The following is a 5,422-nucleotide window of genomic DNA, read 5'->3' on the forward strand; positions in this document are numbered from 1 at the left end:
ATTACTTCTGACAATTGTAAAATAAATTACAGACTGACAGTACTCAGGCCTTCATAACAAACCATGTGTGTTTTGTCTGCCTGCAGGTATTTATAGCAGCCACTGATGCAACAAAGAAGGGGCACCAGACATCCCTCTACTGGCAATAGCAGAAATGACTTAAAGCGTACCTAAACTCAGAATTTTCACTTTACATAAAGGGTAGAGGGGTAGACAACCCTTTTATGTAAGGTAAAAATTCTGTTTTTTTCTTTTAGGTGCAACACCCTTTTTTTTTAAAAAAAGCACTGCCCCCTAGGCGATCAAGAATGAATAGGAGCACAAAGCCTCCCGGGATACCTATGTTAGGCATTCCAGAAGGCCTTTTCGTGGGGAAAATTTGTCCATCTCACGCATGCCCAGTGACATTGGCAAAAATTTTTCATTCTTGATCCTTTCGCCACTTGATCTCGAGCCTGGGTCGGGTAACGTAGGATGAAGAACCCGGGAAGAAGCGACGAAGATGGCGGTGTCCGGTGCGCCAGCTCGGGGACGGATGCCAGGACGACGCGGGACCAGATGCAAAACACCCCTGGATGGATCAGACTGCCCTGCAGGGTTGAAGGTAAGTGCATTTTTTTTTTTTTTTTTGGCAATTTTTAGTTTAGTTCCTGTTTTAAGTTTGAAATAATATTCAGAGACCTAACTTTTCATGTTGTTATTGCAATAAAAATGCATGTTTAAAGTGGAACTTTAAGCTGTGTATGGATATCAAATTTCTGTTGCTGGAAACGATTTTTCATGACAATTTCCAGTGAGAGTAGAACGAATGAGTGCTGTACACATAGTGCTGTTCAGCTTGATGGAGAGAGTAGGAAGATGAGTTAGAGGCACCCACTGCATCCTCCTCTATAGAAAATGACAGTAGTGAGTTGTGTAGTGAGAGTGAAAACAAAAAGTGAACAAACTGTGTACATCTGTTTGTGGGTATCCCTCTTCGTTGTATCCCACAGATGTAATCAGCGCAGTGACAGTACCCATGGAGGTATCCACTGTGTGATCAAGTTTATGTTCCTGACCAGGGGTGAGGTTGCAAAAACCTGGTCCTTTTCTGTTGAACCTGAAAATCCCATCGGAAATTAACATCATGATGCAGGCGCAGCAGATAATGACATGATCTGCTCAGACAAACAATGTCCTTGGAAACAATGTGTTTTACGGCAGTTGTCTGGGATAGGAAGTTAGGAACATGCCTACAGGAGAGGGGGAACACGGGTAGTAACAATTTAGGGTGTTGAACATTCATTTTCTATTCACAAGCTGAGGCATTCGTAGATCAGGGTATTGCTAAACTGCTTGGTAGTCCGAAAAGAGATACTGACAATATACTGTCTGTCAGAGGGGCCTGGATCACAACACTGTATAAGGATGGAGTGAGCTCATGACTGTGCTGCTGCTTCTTCTCTGTCCAGACACAGGCCAAGGGCAGCCTAACGATGGCTTGGGCTCAAAGGAAGTAGACTGCAGGTGAAGAATAATGTGCTAATATTTGGCTTGCCTGTTCCAGCCAACCCCATTAACAACAGCCACACTGCTCTGCCATTTTCAGCAGCTTACTAGCTGAGAATAGCAAAGCAATGTAGGAAAGTTAGTGTGCTGACAGGTGGCGGAGCTGCTGAGAATGGGGGAGCAGTGTAAGCCTTACATACACTACTCTTCTATTCTCAGCAGCTGTGATCACACTGTCCCTAGCTGGGTTGGGGACCTCTGCTGTAGAGGTTGCTCTGGGTTCCTCAGACTGTGGCCCATTGACCTCCCATTTGATGAGTGCCTGCATATTTCTTTGTCCAAATCACCCGGTATAACCAGCTGCATAACTCTAATCTTTTTAGGTCACTATAAAGGTGGGGGCATTATTTTCACTGGCCAGGGGTTTAGTGGGGAGGGCAGGGGTGGGAATGTCATGCGTTTTTATGCACTTTTACAAGCGTTTTAAAGCTTAACTTTAAAACACTAGAAAAACTTTTATAAACGCCTATGACTCGTTTTGCTGCGAATTGCCGCGATTTTACATAAGCGTTTATACAAGGTTTACTTTGAACCCTTTCAGGGAATGAGTACAGGGGTACATAAAACCCCTTACTCATTCCCTGAAAGAGTTAAAATATGTGTAAAAAAATTGTACGAGGCTTTAATGTTAAATTATTTTATTAAATGTGTGTTACACAAACACACACACATTTAATAAAAAAATTTAACATTAAAGCCTTGTCCTATTTTTTACATATATTTTAACCCTTTCAGGGAATGAGTAAGGGGTTTTATGTACCCCTGTACTCATTCCCCAGGGTGGGGTGGTGAAGATCTGGGAGTCTCCTTATTAAAGGGGGCTTCCAGATTCCAAAGTCCTGCTAAAAATGTTTATAAAAGCCCCCATCGTTTTTAATAGATGCTTTCATAAAAAGCTTAAAAACGTTTGAAAATGCCTCCATTGAGTTCAATGGAAGCGTTTTCATGCGTTTTCCCGCGTTTATCCAGCGTTTTAATTTTTTAAACGTTGCACGCAACGTTTAGGATAACGCTCAAAGACGTGCCTGAAGGAAACGTCCTGGTGTAGATTAGCACATTGGAATGCATGGGGACTTCAAACATGGGCTTTAAAAGCCTCAGGTTAAACGCTGGGGAAACAGTCCGTGTAGTCTAAGCTTTAATGTACTGCTTCAATTTAACAAAATAGGAATCAGCTTAGATATTTGTCAAAATGCAAAAATATTCTGATACATTTACCTTTTTCATGTAAGTACATCTTTAATTGGTTAAAGCCCTGGGTTCAGTTAACATGGCATTATTAGGTACTTTCTATATTTGTATGGGTTACCAGTTGCTTTAAACAGCTCAAACACATAATTATAGTCTGATGTGTTATACAACCACAGAAATGTTAGATTGTTAGCACCATATAGTTCAGAAGCTGATATGAATTATTGTACTATGTTAGGTGCTGTGGAGTTTCTGAGTGATATATAAAGTAATAAAATAAATATTTGTTTTTGGAGTTTGGATATGCAAGATACACCTGTTGGTGGAGCTTAGTGGAAGTTTGAGCCTGAAAAGCTTAATATTGCAATGCTACGGTATAGCAGCAGAGGGTAGTAGTAGACAGCAGAAACGCATCATTACAGTACACACATACAAGTGGGTTTTATTAGGTGCACTACAAGATAAGTCATAAGTTACACCTGTTTAAGTATTTTATTACTTTTATTGTAAAAAAACAAAACCTTTTTTTCACCAGTCTCTATGTTGTTAGTTTGCCCATGTGACGCTATTTTGATGGTATGAGCATGGTCAGATCAACTAAGTAGGATTTTTTTTTCCCAGTGTGAATATTATTCACTATACACAAAAAATCATTAGGAAAAAAAGCACATATAAACATCATCCTAGCTATTCCATTCATCTCCAACCCACTGGACCAACACACTCGTTCTCACAGAACGTCTTTCCAATTATGTAAATGGAGTGGTGGAGGTTAAAAATGAGCAGGGTCAGGGACTGGAGTTTAGGGGAGCCTTTGCTTTTGTATTTCAATATTTTTATTAAAGTTTTCAGAGAAATAAACAAGACAAGTACAACGGTATTCTTAGAAAAATGGAGCCTTTGCTTTTAATGGGCACTGAGAAAAAAAATCTAAACAACATGGATTACGTTTAATTCTGGGAAGTGGAAATATTTTATTCCTAGTTAAATGAAAGCTGTGGCCCTGTAAAAATGTCCACCCAGGATCCTTGGATCCCCAGACACATAGAAGGGAGCTATTAAACACAAGGAATATTAGTCTGTAATAATCGTATTGTAGGTAAAGCATGGTAAAATCCATATGATAATAATAACTTTTTGGTTCATTCCTGGTAAAACAAGCAAGTAGTATCTTAAATCACATCACAATTTTAGGATTAGTGCTATGGATAAACAATAAATTGGCTTTATACTAATAGTGTACATCATAATTTTATCACCTTCCGGGTCTTTACTAATGTTAATGATCTAGTGGGTATATCTGCCTCCAACCAGGGTGCCTTGACAATAAATAGTAGCCTAGCAGTAGAGTGCACAGAAATAGTTCTAAAGAGAATGGGGCTTTGGACAATTATGAAATTACATATAAATAAACAAAACATTGGAAAGATTTTTACACTTAAATGAACATGAAATACATGTAGCCAATTACAAATTGTATTCATAATGGGCTGATGTACTAAAGGAGTGGATAACTTTCACATCATGAATCCTTATAATATGATTTCTTTATTTGATTTCTTTATTATATGAAAAATAAATTCCTTTTAACTTTGAATATTTGTGTAGACAAATAGGAAATCCCTTTTTAGATTGTTAGCTAATTCATGTAAAAGTAAAGTACTCACACACTTTATTGTGTGAAGATTCTTAACTTCTTTATTTAATGAGTCTTAATGCCTGTGTACAGTTAGGTCCATAAATATTTGGACAGAGAGAACTTTTTTTCTACTTTTGGTTCTGTACAATATCACAAATAATTTTAAATTAAACAACTCCGATGCAGTTGAACTGCAGACTTTCAGCTTTAATTCAGTGGGTTGAACAAAAAAGATTGCATAAAAATGTGAGGAACTAAAGCCTTTTTTTACACAATCACTTCATTTTAGGGGCTCAAAAGTAATTGGACAATTGACTCACAGGCTATTTCATGGCCTGGTGTGGGCAATCGTTATGTCATTATCATTTAAGCAGATAAAAGGCCCAGAGTTGATTTGGGGGGAGGGGGGTGCTTGTATGTGGAAGATTTTGCTGTGAACAGACAACATGCGGTCAAAGGAGCTCTCCATGCAGGTGAAACAAGCCATCCTTAAGCTGCAAAAACAGAAAAATCCCATCCGAGAAATTGCTACAATATTAGGAGTGGCAAAATCTACAGTTTGGTCCGTCATGAGAAAGAGACAAAGCACTGGTGAACTCAGCAACGCCAAAAGACCTAGACGTCCATGGAAGACAACAGTGGTGGAGAATTGCAGAATTATTTGCATGGTGAAGAGAAATCCCTTCACAACAGCCAACCAAGTGAACAACACTCTCCAGGAGGTAGGCATATCGATATCCAAGTCTACTATAAAGAGAAGACTGCATGAAAGTAAATACAGAGGATGTACTGCAAGGGACAAGCTACTCATAAGCCTCAAGAATAGAAAGGCTAGATTGGACTTTGCTCAAAAACATCTAAAAAAGCCAGCACAGTTCTGGAAAAATACTCTTTGGAGAGATGAAACCAGAATCAACCTTTATTAGAATGATGGCAAGAAAAAAGTATGGAGAAGCCGTGGAACAGCTCATGATCCAAAGGATAGCACATCATCTGTAAAACATGGCGGAGGCAGTGTGATGGCTTGGGCGTGCATGGCTGCCA

Source organism: Pyxicephalus adspersus, chromosome 4 (genome assembly GCF_032062135.1).
Source record: "Pyxicephalus adspersus chromosome 4, UCB_Pads_2.0, whole genome shotgun sequence".
Lineage (NCBI taxonomy): Eukaryota > Metazoa > Chordata > Amphibia > Anura > Pyxicephalidae > Pyxicephalus > Pyxicephalus adspersus.